The sequence below is a fragment of the Papio anubis genome, chromosome 13, assembly GCF_008728515.1.
Source record: "Papio anubis isolate 15944 chromosome 13, Panubis1.0, whole genome shotgun sequence".
Taxonomy (NCBI): domain Eukaryota; kingdom Metazoa; phylum Chordata; class Mammalia; order Primates; family Cercopithecidae; genus Papio; species Papio anubis.
This window is the reverse complement of record NC_044988.1, coordinates 71,286,727-71,308,573: the sequence shown is the minus strand read 5'-3', so window position 1 is coordinate 71,308,573 and position 21,847 is coordinate 71,286,727. Positions and strand designations below refer to the sequence as shown.

At 35.3% G+C, this 21,847-nt stretch overlaps 1 pseudogene; it reads left to right on the top strand.

Moving 5' to 3' along the window:
- Positions 1-510: 510 nt before the first annotated feature.
- On the top strand, positions 511-1,006 carry LOC116270102 (annotated as a pseudogene).
- The last annotated feature ends 20,841 nt before the right edge of the window (positions 1,007-21,847 follow it).

Sequence of the window (21,847 nt, the reverse complement as noted above, 5' to 3'; positions counted from 1 at the left end):
TATAACATTTGAATTAGTGAATGGTGAAGGAAAATATAGATGTTTCCAGGCAGCATATAACAGGTAAATAGGTGATTTAGAGTTGATGTGATTGTAGTGGTGTCCAAAGAGTGAATTGGTTACCAGCTGAAATCAAGCTAGAAAGTATGATCATAAAATTTAGAGGGATACTTAAGAAAACCAAGAAATGTTCTTATTTTTATAAAAACAGGTCATGGAAAATAATTGAATAGCTGTTTAAAACAACCTGATGGATTTTTTAGGAAGCTCAATCTGGATGATTGGGATGGGATGGGTATTCATCCTAGAGATATTAGAAAATAATTTCATTATACTGTGGTTATAGAAGATACCCTGAAAACATATTTAAAAAATAGTTCACCGTCCATAACTGATGTCTGGGCCTGCTGCGGCAGAGTGGAGGGTTGGTTGGTAAGGCCTCCTTCCCGGCTGAACAACGTGCCTCCATGCACATTAGGCCACTAGCCTGCTTGCATGGGTGTGGGGGCGATGGTCACAATTAATGCCTTAGAAGAAGAGAGCTTCATACATTCCTTCTCCTCTGACTCTGATGCACAGCTTGGTGCTGTGTGGTTGCATATTCAGAGTACATTATCGTAGATGAGTTCCAGTTATTATAGAGAAATTTCATGGACAAGTGCTACCAGGAGTTTGAAGACAGGGAAGAGAATAAACTCAATTGTGTGCCTGTTTTTAGTGAATATATTTATTTGGTGGAAAAGTATATTGAAAGACAGCTTCTGGAGCAGATTCCTCGATTTAACATGGCAGCTTTTACAACAATGTTACAGCAAAGTGAAGATGAAGTGGCTGGTGACATATTCAACATGTTACTCCCATTTACAGATTTTCTAGCTTTTAAAGAAATGTTTGTAGAATACAGAACAGCAAAAGAAGGCTGGAGACAAGACATACATGGTGGTTTAGTGGTGACTTATGCAAATTATCCTTGAGGCCAGCTTCCTAGAACAATCTACAGCACTAGGTCCTACCTCCAACCAATGAATAGGATCATTCTGGATGTCACTGACACATAGGACAATAGTCTCAGCTAGTGATGACAAAAGAATACATCTTGAAAAGACTGACTCTGTTCTACAATAGTTTGTTCATGTTAAGTATTGATAGGTCAAAACCAATATGACTTAACCCTTCTGGACCCATTTCTCTTGAAACACCTTCAAGTATTCGTTAACCTTGGTGCTTAGTAACCCTAGTACGCCTGCCCTCCCCAAGTAGATACCTCTCTCATGTTCTTCTGAGTCAGACTTTTCTGGAGCAAGCCCATGTCAAGGATTCTACCTAGAGGACCTCTTCCCCCAGCATACATGTCGGTATGTTAATAGTGTGGAATAACCCACCATCACAAATCCTCTTTGTTTCAGCAGGCTTTGCATGAATATTTTTGTATACTCACAGCTCTTTTTAATATGAATTGGAGTTTCTGTCCTTAAGCCTCAATAGGGTTTTTGATATTTATTGAGGGTATTACTCAAGCCAGCTGTCTGTCTTGAGATTTCTGAATCTCCTGTGGTCACAGGTTATCTTGGCTGTAGAAATCAATGAAAATAGATATACTTTACCTTAAAGCCACAAGTGAAAATCAACTCCATTTGCAGTCTTTGTGTCACTGTCTTCTAGTCCTGATGAGCCCCACTATACCTAGAAGTCTCTTTCAAGCATTCTTTTTGAAAAAATATTCTTATAGATGAATACTCAGGCTAACCTAGAGGATATGATGTTGGAACCTCCATGATTACCCACATGGAGATGAAAGTAATATATGCTATGTGATGTTTTTAGTTCTTAGTGCTATGAAGTCAAAAATACTTTTTTTGTTGGCATTCATTTCTATTTTACTGGACACCAATGAATATATGTTTTGTGCTAGAAATGTACTAAAAGGTATGCTGTTCTTAAAGCATGTTAAATGTGTTTGTGCATACTTGCTGAAAATTCTTTCTGTATAAACCAGTTAGGTTCTACGTAGTAGACAGTGACTCTGCAATTTCTTCTTCCTGTCAAAATCTCTTTTACTGAGATGATATTCTGCTGATTTAGCTCAGCTTGGGTAGGATGTAGTAAACAGCTTTACTAAGTTCTCTGTCTGCTTTGGTTTAGTGCAATGTATGGTAGACTATTACTTACCAGGAAACATGTATGTCACATCTCTAGAAAGAAGAAAAAAACATAGTAGTTCAACTCCCAATGTGTACCTTTGATTTTTTAAGTAAAATGAGAATCTGTACTGACTTTCACTTAGCTATTCTGGTTTTAAAGGATGAGTTACAAATTATGTGTTTTTCTGTCCTGATATGTCACTTATTAACTAGTTTTACACCATCCATAAAATTTGAGGTGTTTTTCAAGAAATATAAAATAAAATAATAGTTTAAAAATACTTCTAGTAATTAGAGACCAATTCATAAGGAAGCAAAGGTAAGAGGCGGTCAAGAATCTCGGATAAATTTTAGCTCTGGTTGTTAGGTGAATTATGACTTCATGTCTCACAGTGAGGAACCACGAGAAAGAGCAGAGTTGGACAGAGAGAATAACGGAAAACTTGCAGTCCAACAGACCTTTGCAGTAGCTTCTGCAGATGAAGCATATAATTTAAATAATGGTTAGAATTTGCTATGCAAATATTCATAATCAACTTGGCATCACCCTGATAGCAGAACATTATATTGGTTGATTATTAGAATACACACATATCTTATTTGCTGAGTAGCAGCTGCAGGATCTTAAACTAAACCATAGTTAAAAAACACAATCACTTCCTCCAAGACCTTATAATTTCATATAAACAGAAAACTCATTCCATCATCCAGCTACTCAAATGAAAAAAAAAAACAAAAACAAAGTGCAAATAATTTAAAGAGAAGAGAGATAAAAGAGTTCAGCTTCTAGATGTAGTTGACAGAAATTGCTAGATGGCTGCAGTTTTAGTCTATTTCTAAAATTGTAAGAACAACAATAACACTATAAAAATGAGAGATAAGCATAGAGAATAATCTAGCTGTGTCAAAACTGAGTGAGTCATCCCCATCCTTTTGATGATATTTGCCCTAAGGATGTATTTCTTCTTCTTCTATTATAATTCTATAAATAATTCTTTTGGAAACAGAATGAAAAAGCAAGCATAGCAACAACCTACTTATTCCAAAATTGGGTTCAGAGATATTTTCTCATTTGAAATGTAAATGAGAACTAGGATAAAAGTAAGGAAATAACAAAGCAGTGAAGCTGGTCAAAAAGAATCCAAGTACCAAAATTTATATATCTTTCTCAATGAAGCAATACTCAAGCCCTCACTCAGCACTTTTTGGATCACATCATTTTACATCATTCTAATAAGTATGGTGATCTAGTTTTCCTAACAAACCTTGGAGGCAATGAGGCATAGTGGAAAGAGTAAAGTCTTCAGATTCATGTATTAGTTTGTGAATGTCTCAAGAAAGGAAATCTAGTATATGCCATATATCTTGCACTATATATTCTCAACATTGTTAATATACGCTGAATAATATCTGCACAACATGCAATAGGGAACTTTTCATTTGTCATGTCACCCCTGTGAGCCTTTCTCAGTTGCAAAATGATGAAAACACAATCCGACAGAGGCACACAACCTGCACAACATGCAACATGGAACATTGCGTTTGTCATGTCATCCCTGTGAGCCTTTCTCACTAAATGAGATTTAAAATCATCCAGCACAATGCTTAGCACATGATACATATCTATAGCTTCTAGTTCTTAACTCATAGTACATTAGAAGTAGAAAATTAGGAGGCTAGGAAAAAAGGGCTGCTGGCATTGAGAACACAAAGAGTAGTGACTGCTGAGAAACAAGTAGTGAGAAATACAGAAGAAAAGATTATTAAAATTTAAGTATAGGAGTCCATACAATTTTAGAAAAACCTATAGCCAACATCATACTAAACATAAAAGATTAATTTTTTTTTGTTTGCCTCTCAGATCAGGGAAAATATATGAATGTCCACTCCAAAAACTGATTTTCTATGTTTCACAGGAGCTTCTAGCCATTACAGTAAGACAAGGGAAACAAACTAAAAGCAGCCATGTTGGAAAGGAAGAATATTGGCTTAAAAGGCAGATGATATAATCATATTTGTGGAACTATGATGGAATCATCAACAAAGCTGTTGAGTTTAGCAAGGTTGCAAGACATAAAATCAATACACTAAAATCAATTATATCTCTATATACTAGCAACAGTCATAAATTGAAATTAATCAAAATATTCTAAATAGTGTAAAAATATGAAATACTTAGGGTTAAATATGACAAATACGTAAAACAACTGTACATTAAAAACTATGAAACACTGCTGAGAAAAATTAAAAGACCCAAAAACTAGATAATTTTTTTCATAGCTCAGAAGACTCAATATTGTTAAGATGTCAAGTCTGTAAAAATTGCATTTATAAAGTTAATACAATTCCAATCAAAATTCAGCCAGCTATTTTGGGGAAACTCAAAAGTTGATTCTAAAATTCATTTCTTTGCATAAAATGCAAAGAAATAGAACAATGAAAAAAAAAACCAGAAATGGTAGAAATAAAGAAGCATGACACTGGCCGATTCTGGATCTTACTAGAAATCTACAACAATCAAAATAATGTAGTAGTATTTTCAAGATTAAAAATGCATCAACCAAACTGAATACAGTCTAGAAATACACTTACACACACACAGCTGTTATTTAACACAGACACAAAGGCAACTGAGTGGAGAAAGTACAGATTTTTCTTTCAATAAATTATGCTGAAACAATTCGATATTCATATCTAAAGTTAAATAAACGAAAAGAACTTTAAACCATACCTTAAGCCAATTATAAAAATTAACTCAAAATGGATTATGACTTTAAATATAAAATGTATAAAACTGCTAGAAGAAAATAAATGAGATAATCTTTGTGTGTTGCATAAAGCAAAGATTTAATTACATATGACAAGAAATATTTATTTATTAAAAGAAAACAAGTAAGTTGGAGTTCATCAAAATAGAAACTTCTATTTGAAAGATAGAGTTAAAGGAAAAAAAGACACACCGTAGACTGGAAAAATATATTTGGAAATTACGTACCTGATAAGGTACTTGTATATAGAACATATAAAGGACTCTCAAAATTCAAATAATAGAACACAAATCATACAGTTAAAAAAATGGCAAAATATTTAGGCAAACACTTCACCAAAAGAAATACAAAGATAGCAAATAAACACATTTGAAGATGCTACAATTAAAATGATTGTCCATGGTGAAAACGTTTTTGAGGATGTGGAGAAACTCAAACACTGGCATATGCTTCCAGTGGGAATAAAAAAATGATACAATTGATTTTGAAAAAGTGTTGGGGAAGTTTCCTGAGAAGTTAAACATAGATCTACTTTATGCTCCCACCATCCCACTTCTAAGTATTTTCCCAAGAGAAATAAAAGTGTATGTTCATCAAATAAGATTTGCACACAAATACTCAAAGCAGCTCTATTTGTAATAGTCCCAAACGGTAAACAATTTTAGTTTTTGTCAAAATGTAAGTAAATGTAACAATAGTGATCTATCCATTCAATGGAATACAACTCATCAGTAAAAATTAAAAATGGACTATTAATATAGGCCAGTATGATGAATTTCAAAACAGTTAAACTGAGTGAAAGAAGCCAGACAAAAAGAAGCCAGACCTCCCACCAAAAAAAATTATACAATATGATTCTTTTCATTTAAAATTCTAAGAGATAAAAAAGAACTTCTAGCAATAGAAAGTAACATCAGTGGTTTCCTGTGGGTGGGTTTAAATGGCAGGATGGGGCAGGAGTGAAGATTATAAGGGGGTAAAGGGAAACTTTTGGTACTGTTGATATGTACATTTTCTTGATAGTTATGACACTTTTCTAGTCATATTAATTTGTCAAAACTTATCAAATTGTTCATGTTAAATGAACATGACTATTTTGTCAATTATACCTTAGCATAGCTGTTAGAGAGAGAGAGAGAAGGAGTAGGAACATTAGGAGTTAACAAGGAGGAGAAAGTCAGGAGCAGGCCCCACTGGGAAGGTGAGATTTGAAAAAGGCTTTAAAAGGGAAAGGAAGTTAGTTACACTACAGACGCAACAGCAAGGCAAAGACCCTAGGGAAAGTGTATGGTTGGCAATGGGGCCAATGTGCCGGAAGCACAGTGAGAAAGGTCTAGCGTACTAGGAGGTAAAGTAAGAGAGGCCCCAAATCACCTCTATGCATTTTAAAATTTTTATCTCTTACTGTAAGTAAGATGTATAGCTATTGAAGTTGTTATGCAGAGGATGACACTATCTAGTTAGATTTTTAAAAAATTTCTCTGGCTGTTGTGTTAAGTATAATCTTTAAGGGGACAAAAGTGAAAGTAGAGAGGCCAATCAGGAGGCTATTACAAAAATTCAGAGAAGAAATGATATAGTTTGAGACAGGATGGCAACACTGGAGCATGTAGGAACTAATTAGATTCTGCCTGTGTTTTGAAGGTAAAGCCAACCGTTTTTTCAAATGGATTGAAAATGGAATATGAAACAAAGAGAGGAGTTTTCTTGAGTTGGTTTTCACAACCATTCTCTTCCTGTCGTTTATCTATCAAAGCTTTCAGTTTTGTTCAACTTCCTGTCAATGTAATCCAAAAAAGACTAACCAGTTCAGTGCAGAAGGAGCCTCTTATATTGCACATTCTCTGTGGATTTGGGCTAAATTTATCTGGCAGTGTATTACCACTCAGTTGACTTTAATTGAAATTGCAGAAAAAAAGCATTATGTCTGCTAATTGTCTGCTTCTTCAGAAATGTTTTTCTGTTTCTTTCATCAATGTTTTGTAGATTTCATTGTCGGAGGCCGAGACGGGCGGATCACGAGGTCAGGAGATTGAGACCATCCTGGCTAACACGGTGAAACCCCGTCTCTACTAAAAAATACAAAAAGCTAGCCGGGCGAGGTGGCGGGCGCCGGTAGTCCCAGATACTCGGGAGGCTGAGGCAGGAGAATGACATAAACCCGGGAGGCGGAGCTTGCAGTGAGCTGAGATCCGGTCACTGCACTCCAGCCTGGGCGACAGAGCGAGACACTGTCTCAAAAAAAAAAAAAAGAGTTTTCACCTGCTTGCTTAAATTTATTCCTAGGTCCTTTATTATTTTTTGCAGCTATTGTAAATGGAATTTCTTTCTTACATTTAGAGCTAATTTGTTGTTGGTGTACAGAAGTACTACTGATTTTTGTATGTTGATTTTGTATCTTTCAACTTTATCAAATTATTTTATCACTTCTAGTAAGTTTTTGATATAGTCTTTAGGTTTTTCAATAGGTAAGATTATGTTGTCTGCAAACAGGGACACTCTGACTTTCTCCTTTCCAATTCTGATTCACTGTATTTCTTTCTTTTTCTTTTCTTCTTTATTTTTCTCTTTTCTTTTCTTTCTTTCTTCTTTCTATCTCTTTCTGTCTCCCCTCCATTCCTTCCTTCCTTCCTTCCTCCCTCCCTCTCTCTCTCTTTTTTTTTTTTTTTTTTGAGACGGAGTCTCGCTCTGTGGCCCAGGCTGGAGTGCAGTGGCCGGATCTCAGCTCGCTGCAAGCTCCACCTCCTGGGTTCACGCCATTCTCCTGCCTCAGCCTCCTGAGTAGCTGGGACTACAGGCGCCGGCCGCCTCACCCAGCTAGTTTTTTGTATTTTTTTAGTAGTGACGGGGTTTCACCGTGTTAGCCAGGATGGTCTCGTCTCTCTCTTTCTTTCTCTTCCCTTAATTGCTGTGGCTAGAACTTCTACTACTATATTGAATAACCATAGTAAAATAAACATCTTTTCCTTGTTCTCGTCCTTAGAGGAAAAGCTTTTAATGTTTTCTCATTCAACATGATGGTAGCTGTGGGTTTATCATATATGGCCCTTGCTGTATTAAGGAACATTCTTTCTATATCTCATTTGTCGAGTTTTTATCATGAAGGCATGCTGAATTTTGTCAAATGCTTTTTCTACTTTTACTGAGATGATTAAAGTCTTTTGTTTCTCATTCTGTTAACGTGATTTGTCATATTTACTGATGTGTGTATGTTGAAACATTCTTGCCTTCCTAGGATAAATCTCACTTGATTGTGGTATACAATCTTTTTGATGTGCTGTTGGATTTGGTTTGCTAGTATTTTGTTAAGGATTTATAATAAAGCTATGCAAAACTGCATCAGAGCTAATGGCCTGTAGTTTTCTTTTTTTGTGGGTCTTTGTCTGATTTCAGTATCAGGGTGATGTTGGCTTCGTAGAATGGGTTTGTATAAATTACTACCTCTTCAATTTTTTTGAATAGTTTCAGAAGAATATGTGTTAGTTCTTCTTTAAAAGGTTGTGAAATAGGGCTTTGACATGATCCTCTGTGAGGCTTTTCTTTGTTGGGAGAGATTTTATACTACTAATTCAATCTCAATGCTTCTGATTATTCTGTTCAGGTTTTCTGTTTCTTCTTGGTTTAATCATGGTAGGTTATACGGGTTGAGGAATTTATTTATTTCCTCTAAGTTTTCTAATTTGTTGGCAGATACTTGACCAAAATAGCCTCCAATGATACTTCGTATTTCTGTAGTATCAGTTGTAATGTCTCCTTTATTGTTTCTGGTTTTGCAAATTTGGGTCTTCTCTCCTTTTCTTTTCTTAAAAACGAGAAGACATCCATGTTCATGGATTGTGTATTAGTCTGTTCTCACACCACTATAAAGAATACCACCTAAGACTGGGTAATTATAAAGGAAAACAGGTTAATTAATTCATAATTCTGCAGGCTTAACAGGAAGCATGGCTAGGAAGCCTCAGGAAGCTTACAATCATGGCAGAAGCAAAAGGAAAAGTAGGCACCTTTTTCACAAGGTGGCAGGAGGGAGTATGTGTGAGAATGAGGAAGTGCCATACTTTAAAACCATCAGCTGTCTTGAGAACTCACTATCATGAGAACAGCACATAAAACCTGCCCCCATGATCCAGTCACCTCCGACCTTGTCCCTCCCCTGACATGTGGGGGTTACAATTCAAGAGAAGACTTGTATGGGGACACAGAGACAAATCATATCAGATTGGGAAAATTAATATTGAAAACATGACCATATGACCCAAAGAAATCTACAGATTTAATGCAAAACCTATGAAGATATCAGTGGCATTATTTATGAAAACAGAAAAAACAATCTTGAAACTTATGTGAAGCCACAAAAAAAACCATGAATAGCAAAAACAATACTGAGCCAAAGAAACAAAATGTGCTCAAGGAATCATACAACATGACTTGAAAATATACTTCAAAGCCATAGTAATCAAAATGTCCATGGTGCTGGCATAAAGACTGATGTAGACCAATGGAACAAAATAGAGAGAAATAAAGAATACACAGAAATAAATCTATGTATTCACAGACAACTGACTTTTAACAAAGGCACCAATAACCTACATTGGGGAAAGGACAGTTGTATAAATCACTGGTGCTGGGAAAACTAAATATCTCCATGCAGAAGAATGAAACTAAACCCCTACCTTTCACCATATGCAAAAATAAAACCCAAACTACAAAATATTTAAATATAAGATTAATATTTCATAAATATAAGATTCATGATACTACTTAAAGAAAATATAAGGGAGACACTTCAGGACATGGGTCTAGGCAAAGAAAATATGAATGAGACTAAAAGCACAGGCAACAAAAGCAAAAACAGACAAATGGGATTGCATCAAGCTAAAAAGTTTCTTCACCTCAAAAGCAACAATCAGAAGAGTGAAGAGAGGACCTGCAAAATGGGAGAAAATATTTGCAGACCATTTACAGAACAAGGAATTAATACTGAGAACATACTAGGAAACCAAACAGCTTAACAGCAAAAAAATCTAAAAATCTGATTAACAAATGGGCTAATAATATGAATAGATGTTTCTCAAAAGAAGACATGAAATGGCCACCAAGTATACAAAGAAATGTTCAATATCACTAATCATTAAATAAATGTAAATTAAAATGATGATGAGATATCACATCAACATAGTGAGAATAGCTATTATCGAAAAGACAAAAAACATGCCACTACCTCTGAGCATAGGCACATGTGTGGAAACTGCTGCACTGCTGCTACTAGCATGCATGGATGATGATGCTCCATCACCACACATGTGCATGCAGACATAAATCACCACACATGTGCATGCAGACACTCCCACACTGGAGTACATGTGCATGCTGGCCCCACTTCCACCACCCTGATCAAGTGCTTTTGTTAGCAACACCCATAAGAGTGTTGGTTGCCAGTGGACTGGGAGCACTCAGCCCTTCCAGCACAGCAGGTTCTTAATCTTGAGGGGCCAGAGAATAAAACAATGCCCTGATACCTGCCGCCTAGGGTGAAGACATGCAGTCAGCAGTGCTAAGCTCAGGTTTGACAACCAGAAATTATCCAGCATGAAGCCATTCATCTGAACTCAACTTATACCACAGTCAAATCCTCAAGGGCATCAAAGTATATAAAATAAAAATAAAAAATAAATCCAAACCAAACCAACTGCAAAGTTCAAAGGAACGTTATCCCACAGAGATGAGAAAGAAGCAGCACAAGAACTCTGGCAACTCAAAAAACCAGTGTCTCCTTACCTCTAAATGACCACACTAGCTCTCCAGCAATAGTTCTTAACTAGACTGAAATGGCTGAAATGACAGACTTAGAATTCAGAATCCAGATAGCAATAGAGATCATCCATATTCAGGACAAAGTTGAAACCCACTCTAATGAATCTAAGGAACTTAATCAAATGATAGAAGAGCTGAACAACAAAACAGAAATTTTAAGAAAGAGAAAAACTGGTCTGAGACAGCTGAAAAGATCACTACAAGAAATCTGTAGCACAATCAGAAGTATTAAAAACAGAAGAGACCAAGCTGAGAAATGAATCTCAGAGCTCGAAGGCCAACTCAATCTGACATAAAGAACAAAGAATAAAAAAGAATGAACAAAACCTTCAAGAAATATAGGATTATGTAAAGAGACCAAACCTATGATTCAATAGTGTCCCTGAAAGAAAGGGAAAAAGAGAACTAGCAACATGGAAAAAATAATTGAGGATAGTATCCATAAAGATTTCCCCAACCTCACTAGAGAGGTCAATATTCAAATTCAAGAAATTCAGAGAACCCCTGTGAATTATTAAACAAGATGACCATCCCCAAGACACAGTTATCAAGTGATTCAATGTCAATGTGAATGGAAAAAAAAAATGATAAAGGCAGCTAGAAACAAGGAGCAGGTCACCTACAAAGGCAATTCTATCAGGCCAGCAGCAGACATTTCAAAAACTAACAAATGCTGATGAGAATGTGGAGAAAAAAATAACTCATACACAGTAAGTGAAAAGGCAAATTAGTACAACCACTGTGAAAATAGTATTGAAGTTCTTTTTAAAAATACAAATAGATCTGTCATGTGATCCAGCAATCTCACTACTGGGTAGTTGTCCAATGAAAAGTAAATCATATCAAAAAGCTATCTGTATCCCCATGTTTACTGCAGCACTATTCACAATAAACAAGATACGGAAGCAACCTACGTGTCCATCAATGGATGAATAAGGAAAATGTACTATACATACTTGGAATGCTATTTAGTCATACAAAATAATGAGGTCCTGTCACTAGCAGCAATATAGATGAGCCTGAAGAACATTATGTTAAGTAAAGTAAGTCAGGCACAAAAAGATAAATACTGCATGTTCTCACTCATCTGTGCAGCAAAAAAGGTGAGCAACTAGTAGAGAGTATAATTATGATGACTAGAAGCTGGGAAAGGTGGTATGGGAAAGAGATAGGGAGAGATTGTTTAAAGAATACAAAATTACAGCTAGAATGAATAAATAAATTATAATGTTCTATAGCACTGTAGGATGACAACGATTAACGATATTTTTTGTATATTTTCAAATAGCTAAAAGAGGATTTTGAATGTCCTCAACGCAAAGAAATGATAAATGTTTGAGGTAATTTATATGCTAATTACTCTGATTTGATGATCACTGCACATTGTATATATTTATCAAAATATCATGTTCCCTATAGATATGCATAATTACATGTCGATTGAAAACAAAGAAAATAGATATATCCAAATCAAACAGACATTTCTTTCTCACTTGCTTAGATTTTCATTTTAGTGAAAACAAATAACAATGTAATCTTATATGCAAAAAAGGCCATTTTCTTCAACTTTGCTGTCATTTTTTGAAGGAATTATAGTTATTTTGCATGTCTTAAAAACATATATCTAAACTGTCCAAACTAAATGTCCAAAATTTAACTTCCATAAATTTTGTAAAATCAGCCATTTTCATTTTAGGATACTTGCCCAATTTAAGAATTAATTCTAGTTTGTTGGAAAATCTAGCTTCGTGGTTATTCAATTTAAATATATATTGAGCAAGAAAATATAAGTATAGAAAAAAGAGATGATTATTTATTGATTAATATATAACTCATGACTTTCTTTATTGCCTTGATTGTAAGTAAGCAGAGGTCAATTATTTTCTTTGAACTTAGGTATCCTGCTGTATTTATTTCTTACTTTCCTCTTCATCTCCTTTTAATTGACATTTTCTAAGGTTTGTTTTGTTTACTGAGGTATTCTTAAAGGAACATACCTATTCTATAAATGACTTCAAATTTCTTTCTAAAGCAAGTTGAATGTAAATAATAAAACATAATTTATCAAGTGTCTAATGAAAAATACAACAACCAAAAATAAGTCTGACTGAAACTGCAGGTACATAGAATGGATTGAATGTTGTCACTTTATGTTTTTATTAGTCCCAATAAGCTTTTAAATTTTTAAAACCATATTACTTACTGAACATGATTAAAATAGCTCACATGGTCTGCTAGGATAAAGAGTATCTTTAAAGCAATATAAACTTAAATATACTGTTATTTGTTACTACTTTTGGCAGAATAAAATTATATTGGCTTTCACTTCTATTTCATTATTAATGATATAGGAAATATTCTCACCACAATAATTTTTTTCAAAAGTCTTACTTTACAAAAAGACCAAACAGGTCAGCCAGTATACCAAAAAATAATTATTATCACATAGCATTAAGATAATAATTCAAAAACATTTTGTACCTAAGAGTCCTTTTGTTATTTTCTTTCTCATAGGCTAGACATTCCTTGACATTACTAATAATCAGAACTTCTTTTTAATCAGCATAAAAAAAAAAAAAAAAACAGGGTTAGCACACTGAGGTGATATAAGTGCAACCAAACTGAAAAAAAAAAAAAAAAAAAGATCTTTTTCTCGGCCTTCCCACCACTTTTCTGTACAATGTCACATTTAGGCTTTGCAACAGTTAAGCGTAATGCACAGACACCTCCACCCCCCAACAGACAGACACACACACACACACACACGCACACTCCCCAGACTCTTGAGATGCCTTGGCCACATACTGGCTCATTAGATTTCAGTGCAGCTGTGATGAGGTATCCCGCACACAGGACCATGATCTGACTTCAGGAACGCCTCATAGTATCTTTCTGCTTATCTGCCTTGGAACTTTCTCCAAAGTCATAAAAAGCCACTCAGCCATTATGTAGTTATGGCTCAGAATGTGGAAGAATTAGTGCCTTCAAGAGCAAGCAGCAACCAATGAGGAATGAGAGTCAGCAGATAGATTCTGATCCTATTTTTGATTCTATTCATTTGGATGCATATTCTATTTGATTTATCAGTGGGTCCCCAGAGGTGCTAAGTCCCAGTGTTCACAGTAGCAGTTAGCTCATTATCACAAATAGTCTTTTTTCCATTTCTTGCCTCACTTTCCCCATTCCCTCACTTCCCCTTCCTTGGACTGTGTTCCAAGTAATTTACATGCAAATGCTGATTACAGACTTTGATTGTGAGGCAACTCAAACCAAAATAACTGCCTTTATGTGCTCTAAGGATTCAGGGACTTCCACGAAAGAATTGATATCTTTAGACCACTACTATTTCTTAAATACAAACCATATGTACATACTTATAACTAAAATATTTAAATCAATGCTTACAATAAATCTGAGAGATCATTATGAGCTTGTTTTGCAGGTATATTTGTGCTGCAGTTAACAATTAGGAAGGCTGACTTTCAAACCTAAGTCAATCTGGTCCCAAACTAATGTTCTTTCTATTATATTAAGTCTCCAATTATATTTTCAGCAATGCATATTTCTCCCTAAAAAATTTGAACAACAATTCTTATGAACATGGATAAACAACAGAGCTTGTCTTAATAATCTTCAAAGAACTGCAGTGTCTGACAGCACCTCTCAAGTTACATTTCAAAGGAAGAGCTTCCTCCTTTGAGGGAGTTCTTCTGTTGTTTTGGATATTTGCCCACGTGTTATTGCTTCTGCTCTGGCTTAATTCCAACTCACAAACCCTCGATAGCCTATATGATTTTCCTTAAAACTATTACAACATCTATTGTTCTGCTCTTTACATACTGGCATAGTGGAATGAGAATCAGTGAAGCATTCTGAGACATAATAAAGCACACTTTTTAAAAATTGTGTTGCAGTTGCTTTGGGGGTGTTCATCATAAATTATTTGTCCCAGCCAATGTCTAGAAAAGTATTTCCTAGGTTTTCTCCTATAATTTTTATAGTTTGAGGTTTTACATGGATGTCATTAATCCATCTTAAGTACAGTTTTGTATATGGTGGAAGGTAGGGATCCAGTTTCATTCTTTTCATTCTTCTGCATACAGCTGGCCAGTTTTTCCAGCACTATTTATTGAATATGGTGTTCTTTCCTCATTGTTTATTTTTGTTTACTTTGTCAAGGAGGAGTTGGTTATAGGTGTGCAGTTTTATTTCAGAGATCTCTATAGTGTTCCATTAATTTGTGTATCTGTTTTTTACCAATAGGATGCTGATTGGTTACTGTAGCCTTACAGTATAGTTTAAAGTCAGATAATGTGATGCCTCTACCCGTGTTCTTTTTGCTTAGGATCACTTTGGCTATTTGGGCTCTTTTTTTTAATCCCATATGAATTTTGGAATAGTTTTTTGTGTTTCCATGAAAATGACATTGGTAGTTTGATAGGAATAGAATTGAATTTGTAGATTGCTTTAGGCAATATGGACATTTTTAACGATATTGATTCTTTCAACCCATGAGCTTGGAATGCTTTTCCATTTGTTTGTGTCATCTATGATTTCTTTCAGCTGTGCTTTGTAGTTTTCCTTGTACAGATCTTTTACCTCCTTGGTTAGGTGTATTCCTAGGTATTTTATCTTTTTGTGGCTACTGTGAATGGGAGTGTGTTATTGATTTGATTCTTGAACATTGTTGGTATATAGAAATGGGACTAATGAAACTAACAAACTACTACACAGAAAAGGAAATTCAACAGAACAGAGAGACAACCTACAGTACAGGAGAAAATATTTGCAAAGTGCGCATCCAAAACACGACTAGTGTCCAGAACCTATAAGCAACTTGAATGAAACAAGAAAAGAACAAACAATTCCATTAAAAAGTAGGCAGGGGACATGAACAGAATAAATAAAATAGAAGCCATCTAAAACAGATTTTTCATTCCCCGTCATGAAAAATCCAGTAAGTATTTCAAGAATGATAAGGTGATTTCAATAACCACCAGCGTTATACCACCATGTTTAATTCAGCACTTACATCATGAATATGATCATTGTTTCAGTTGTAGTCATAATGCCCACATTCTAGCCAGCTGGAGTAAAGATCGTAAGTAGGGAACAGCCTTTCTTTTCAAGTCAGCAATATTGAAGTACACATGACACTTTTGTTGACATCCCCATGCCAGATCTTAGTCACCAGACCTATAGGAAACGTATTGCTCTGGCAGTTATTAATTGAATGACCTTGGCCATTCTTTAACCTATTTGAGCCATAATTTTATGTCACTTCTAAAAATGGAGATTGTATGCTTAACTCCACAAGTTACTGCAAGGATTAAATAAGAAAATGCACATAAAATATCCCCCATTGTGTATAATACACAATTAGCACTGCACAGAGAAAACAAGGAGGTATTAGGCATATATCCTCATGCTAATTTTTCTCTCTGTACAGTGCTTAGGTTGTTTGGATAGTTTAAACGATCTGAGGGGTGATTGGATTAAGAGTTTGTTAGTTTGTGAAAACATAAGGAAATGACAGTGTCTGAGGAAGAAAGAAATGAGGAAGTAAAAGATTGTTATTAAAATGTAAAATAAAAGCCCAATTTATTTATTATTTTTCACATAAATAACCACATCAAAACTAATAAATATGTCTTTGAAATTTTAGGAAAGGCTTTTATAAACATTAGCTATTTTATTCTTTGCTCCAAAAATGTTAGTATTATAATAATGCTCAATTTTTACAAATCAATTTTGGCCTAGGCAGATTTGCAGTCTTACCCAAGGTCACATGATAGGAATGGTCAGTTACACAAGGAGTATAGCAAATGATGTTCACTGCAGGATACCACTTAATAGTGGAACTATCTCTTTACACTCAACTGCATGGCTTGCCTGGGTCTAGTTTCAGGTCATGAGTCCTTTCACCCAACCTCATTTAAAGTTAATGGTTCATGTGAGGGCATGAGGTGAAGTGTGAGAATGTATAAAAAGATGAGAAGTCAACTTGATTTTCAGAAGAGATTTCCTTCTGACACAAATATGATGAATTGAAATGTTCTCAGTTTCCAGAGTTGTAGTGACAAAATACTTTGACTGTATGTCAAAAGTAGTCAAATTGGCTTCTTCAAACCTCTGTTGAGGTTGAACTTAAAGTTAAGTCTTTGTTTTATTTGGTATCTGATAGTACAAGAGAAATGATACAATTACATAACTTTTTTCCCTCAAGAAAGTATAAATTTTTGCTTTAATAAGACTTTGGAATATTCATGAACATGTGAATATTAAATGAAATAATATTATCAATATCCTATATACAACATAAAAAAGATTATAAACTGTTATAGTATTAAACATATCATTGCACTTTTCTCCTACTCATTTTGATGTTTATAATCCTCCTTCTAATAAGAAAAAAGGCACATATTTTCTTGTGATGAGAGATAAGAGTTGGTACAGCAGCAATTCAAAGAGAGAAAAATAAATACAGTAGTAAAAATATTCTGACATACAAAATAAAACAACACACAGAGGAGAGTGTCAGAGAATTTCCTAAATTTCATATATACCTGTGTATGTAAAAAAAAAATAGTGGAAGATTAAGATCATAGAGACCTTTTCCAATAAAGAGACCATGAACATGAGACTGGCTACCCTGACAGTGGAGACTATGATACAGGAGAAACAAACAGGTGATGTTTAAAGCCCTCTTCACCTTTGTCTGAGATCCTTATAGTTATATCTTTTTTTGTATAGCATTTGCATATATCTTTCTTCATACTTCTATTTTCACACTTCCTGTGTTATTACATACAAATTGTATATGATATGAGCAAAACAAGTATGAACCACATAGTTTTACTTTTTTGGGGGGATGGAGTCTTGCTCTGTCATTCAGGCTGGACTGCAGTGGCGTGATCTCTGCTCACTGCAACCTTTGCCTCCTGGGTTCAAGCGATTCTCCTGCCTAAGCCTCCGGGGTAGCTGGGACTACAGGTGCCCACCACCATGTCTGGTTAATTTTTGTATATTTAGTAGAGACGAGGTTTGGCCCTGTTGGCCAGGCTGGTCTCTAACTCCTGGCCTCATGTGATCCTCCTGCCTCAGTCTCCCAAAGTGCTGATATTACAGGTGTGAGCCACCGTGCCCAGCCCTTTTTTAAAAAACGTTACATATTTTAACCAGTTTATCCTTCCTTCTATCAGCTTGTAGGTTATAAAATCTTCTACTATTCTTCTGTGTTTGCCCTAGCGGTTTCAACATAGATCTTCGAGTACATTTTATTATTTGTACATGAATACTATTACCACTTCCTTGAGAAAGCAAGAAATTTCGAAGATGTTATCTCAATTTAGCCCCTTCTGCCTTTTCTGTTATACTTATTGTCTGTTTTATTTTACATTTGTTTAAATTTCAAAATAAATTATCATTGTTTTATAGTCAATATTTGTTTTGATTTACCAACAAATTCACCCTTTCCATACCCTTCATTCTTTCTTTGCTTTTTGTGCTTCCATTAAGGATCATATTTCATTTACATACAGTGTGTCTTTTGGGGTAGTTCTGCTGGCTACAAATCCTTTTAATTCTTATTATTTAGAATTATTCTGTTTATATTTCTTAGTTTTTCTGTTTTTGCTTTGTTTTGCTTTGTTTTGTTTCTGGTTGCAGGCCACTGGCGTTGGGCTCCTTCTCCATTTTATTTTTTTATTTTTATTGTACTTTAAGTTCTAGGGTACATGTGTACAATGTGAAGGTTTATTACATATGTATACATGTGCCACGTTGGTGTGCTGCACCCATTAACTCGTCATTTACATTAGGTATATCTCCTAATGCTATCCCTTCCCCCTCCCCCCACCCCACAACAGGCCCCGGTGTGTGATGTTCCCCTTCCTGAGTCCAAGTGATCTCATTGTTCAGTTCCCACCTATGAGTGAGAACATGCGGTGTCTGGTTTTCTGTCTTTGCGATAGTTTGCTGAGAATGATGGTTTCCAGCTGCATCCATGTCCCTACAAAGGACATGAACTCATCCTTTATTATGCCTGCATAGTATTCCATGGTGGATATGTGCCACATTTTCTTAACCCAATCTGTCATTGATGGACAGTTGGGTTGGTTTCAAGCCTTTGCTATTGTGAATAGTGCCACAATAAACATACGTGTGCATGTGTCTTTATAGCAGCATGATTTATAATCCTCTGGGTATATACCCAGTAATGGGATGGCTGGGTCAAATGGTATTTCCAGTTCTACATCCTTGAGGAAATGCCACACTGTCTTCCACAATGGTTGAACTAGTTTACAATCCCACCAACAGTGTAAAAGTGTTCCTATTTCTCCACATCCTCTCCAGCATCTGTTGTTTCCTGACTTTTTAATGATCACCATTCTTACTGGTGTGAGATGGTATCTCATTGTGGTTTTGGTTTGCATTTCTCTGATGACCAGTGATGATGAGCATTTTTTCATGTGTCTGTTGGCTGCATAAATGTCTTCTTTTGAGAAGTGTCTGTTCATATCCTTCGCCCACTTTTTGATGGGGTTGCTTGGTTTTTTCTTGTAAATTTGTTTGAGTTCTTTGTAGGGTCTGTATATTAACCCTTTGTTAGATGAGTAGATTGCAAAAATTTTCTCCTATTCTGTAGGTTGCCTGTTCACTATAATTTATTTTGCTGTGCAGAAGTTTTTTAGTTTAATTAGATCCCATTTGTAAATTTTGGCTTTTGTTGCCATTGCTTTTAGTGTTTTAGACATGAAGTCCCTGCCCACGCCTATGTCATGAATGGTATTTCCTAGGTTTTCTTCTAGGGTTTTTATGGTTTTAGGTCTAACATTTAAGTCTCTAATCCATCTTGAATTAATTTTTGTACAAGGTGTAAGGAAGGGATCCAGTTTTATCTTTCTACATATGACTAGCCAGTTTTTCCAGCACCATTTATTAAATTGGGAATCCTATCCCCATTTCTTGTTTTTGTCAGGTTTGTCAAAGATCATATGGTTGTAGATGGGTATTATTTCTGAGGGCTCTGTTCTGTTCCATTGGTCTATACCTCTGTTTTGGTACCAGTACCATGCTCTTTTCGTTACTGTAGCCTTGTAGTATAGTTTGAAGTCAGGAAGCAAATCCAGCAGCACATCAAAAAGCTTATCCACCATGATCAAGTGGGCTTCATCCCTGGGATGCAAGGCTGGTTCAACATATGCAAATGAATAAACGTAATCCAGCATATAAACAGAACCAAAGACAAAAACCACATGATTATCTCAACAGGTGCAGAAAAGGCCTTTGACAAAATTCAACAGCCCTTCATGCTAAAAACTCTCACAGAACGTATCTCAAAATAATAAGAGCTATTTATGACAAACACACAGCTGATATCATACTGAATGGGAAAAAACTGGAAGCATTCCCTTTGAAAACTGGCACAAGGCAGGGATGCCCTTTCTCATCACTCCTATTCAACACAGTGTTGGAAGTTCTGGCCAGGGCAATCAGGCAGGGGAAAGAAATAAAGGGTATTTGATTAGCAAAAGAGGAAGTCAAATTGTCCCTGTTTGAAGATGACATGATTGTATATTTAGAAAACACCACTGTCTCAGCCCAAAATCTCCTTAAGCTGATAAGCAACTTCAGCAAAGTCTCAGGATACAACACCAATGTTCAAAAATCACAAGCATTCTTATACACCAATAACAGACAAAGAGAGCCAAACCATGAGTGAAATCCCATTCACAATAGCATCAAAGAGAATAAAATACCTAGGAATCCAACTTACAAGGGATGTGAAGGACCTCTTCAAGGAGAACTACAAACCAGTGCTCAATGAAATAAAGAAGGACACAAACAAGTGGAAGAACATTCCATGCTCATGGATAGGAAGAATCAATATCGTGAAAATGGCCATACTGCCCAAGGTAATTTATAGATTCAATGCCATCCCCATTAAGCTATAAATGACTTTCTTCACAGAATTGGAGAAAACTACTTTAAAGTTCATATGGAACCAAAAAGAGCCTGTATTGCCAAGACAATCCTAAGCCAAGAGAACGAAGCTGGAGGCATCACATTACCCGACTTCAAACTATACACTTTCACCATTTTAAAGATGTCACTGCATTTCCATTCAGTTTCCACTGCACTAATGAGAAGTCAGTTACCAGCTTCACTTTCCCTTTGAAGCTAATGCCCCAGTTGTAATTTGAATGCTTTAGAAATACTTTAGTTTGCAAATTTTTATTTTGAGAAAGTTTATTATAGTGTACCAATATGTATTTTTCTTTTATTCACTTGACTTTCAGTGATTAGCATTACTTTCATAAGTTTGGAAATATTATCAGCTATTATACATTCAAAAATATTGCTTCTATTCTTTGATTCCTCTCTCTCTCTCTCTCTCTCTCTCTCCCCCCTCCACCTTAGTGGGACTCTATAAACACAAATATGTTAGATTTTTCACTGAAAGCCATATGGTTCCTAAAATTTTTCTTTATCTTCCATCACTCTTTTCCTCATTGTTGATGAGAATATATATCTTTTAATATACTAATCAGTATTCTAAATCACTAATCTTTTCTTCAACTGAGTATGTTCTACAGTGAAAAAACTGTTGTATGTTTTCAATTTCAGTTATTAAAGATTTGGGGTCTTTAATAGCTAGATTCAAAACTTTAATAATTGCAATTGAAATTGATCAAACTTTAGTCAGTCTCTCCATCTTTTCCTAGGCCTATTTATGCATGTTCCTGTACAATCTAGTTTTAGCTAGGAACCTTGCTATGTCAGCTTAACAAGAACCTCCCAGTCTCAATACCTGATCACCCCCCTCAATATCTAATTGGATTCCCCACTTTCCACCATCCTCTAGGCAATACCTGATCACCTGTGATTAAATTTTCTGGATTTAGGTAATTCTACTCTAATGAAGGGTGGTAATAATCCTGCTTATAGAGAAATGAAATTAATCTTTCCATTTTCATCTCATGATTTATCTTTCATTCTCTATTTTATCTGGAGCTTATTTTCAATTCATTGAAGAAAATAGAATCCCTCTGGTTGCAATCATCTTTATTAGAACTTTAGATAGTGGCTTTCTCTATCATGACTTATCAATTATCACTTTCT